Raw genomic sequence first — 1,445 nt, forward strand, 5'->3', positions numbered from 1 at the left:
AAAGAGTTCCTTCTGGTTAAGTGTTTTGTTCTCTCCCTCTTTTAATAGAAACAAAGTGTGATTGTTTAAGATTGTTAGACTAGATCAAGAGAGGATCTTTCTATAACCTTAAAGTTAAGATTATAGAAAGGTCCAATGGCTGTTTAAAAGTTCCTGCATCTTTGTCTATTTTGTAAAGGCTTTTAGGCTTGTCTCCAAACTGATGGCAAATCTAGCAGGAAAGTCTACCTTCTCTCATATAGCAATCATATTTTATCATTCCAATAAAGATGGACATACAAAAATTCCACTAGTACTAAAGGCCAGTGAATTAAGGTTTAAGTAGATCAGTACTGGAAAGGTATTTAAAGCTGGGTACATTTCTAGGTATAGTATCTGAACTTTAACTCTCAGAGTGAGGACTAAAAGACACTGAAAGAACTGATACATTTCTACTTTTTTCTTCATTAGAACATGGAAGTATGGCACGTCTTTGGCTCATGAATTTTGACTAATCCTCATTCTACATAGGATATTCCTTAGGGAAACTTTCATGTCTTTATTACGAAGACTATAGATCAGGGGATTAAAGAGAGGAGTCATTACTGAGTATACCAGTGTGAGGATTTTCTGCATCAAAGCTGAGATTCCATATGTAGGACTCACATACATTACCATGACTGTCCCACAGAAAAGAGACACCACAACTAAATGAGAACCACAGGTGAAGAAGGCTTTTGCCAGCCAGCCGCAGAAGGGATCTGAAAAAAAGCTCTAAGCAGCAGGGTATAGGATCAAAGAATGTACGTAACTGTGAAAAACAGGACAAGAGAGCTCTGAGTATAGAAAATAAATTCAGTAATAGGGGCTGGGGCACAGGATAGAGACATCAGAGGGGCCATGTCACACAGGAAGTGATCAATGATATTGGGACCACAGAAGGGAAGTTGGGAGATGAAGAAGATGGGGATTGGGTAGCCAAGGAATCCAATGAGCCAGCAGAGAGACATCAGCATGCCACAGAGCCGCCCCGTCATGATGGTGGGGTAGTGCAATGGGTGGCAGATGGCCAGGTACCGATCATATGCCATTACTGCAAGGAAGAGACATTCAGTGGTGCCCAGGGAAAAGAAGAAATAGAACTGGAGGAAGCAACCATAAAATGAAATGGCTTTGGTCTTAGAGAGAATGTTGCCTAGCATGTTGGGAATGGTGGAGGAAACATACCAGATCTCAAGGAAGGCAAAGTTTCCCAGCAGAAGATACATAGGGGTGTGGAGTCGTGGATCCCATCTCACTGCACAGATGATAGCTCCATTCCCCAGCAGAGTTAGGACATAAACCACCAAAAGCAATGAGAAGAGGAAAAGCTGTATCTGCCAGCAACCAGGGAATCCCAGGAGAACAAACTCAGTCACGGTCTGTGTTGCTGACTTGTTCATGTGTGTTAAACCTATGAAGGAGAA

At 41.7% G+C, this 1,445-nt stretch overlaps 1 pseudogene; it reads right to left on the reverse strand.

Annotated features, from left to right (window-relative positions):
- Window positions 1-477: 477 nt before the first annotated feature.
- LOC119533458 lies at window positions 478-1,445 on the reverse strand (annotated as a pseudogene).

The sequence above is a fragment of the Choloepus didactylus genome, chromosome 4, assembly GCF_015220235.1.
Source record: "Choloepus didactylus isolate mChoDid1 chromosome 4, mChoDid1.pri, whole genome shotgun sequence".
NCBI classification, from domain to species: Eukaryota; Metazoa; Chordata; class Mammalia; order Pilosa; family Megalonychidae; genus Choloepus; species Choloepus didactylus.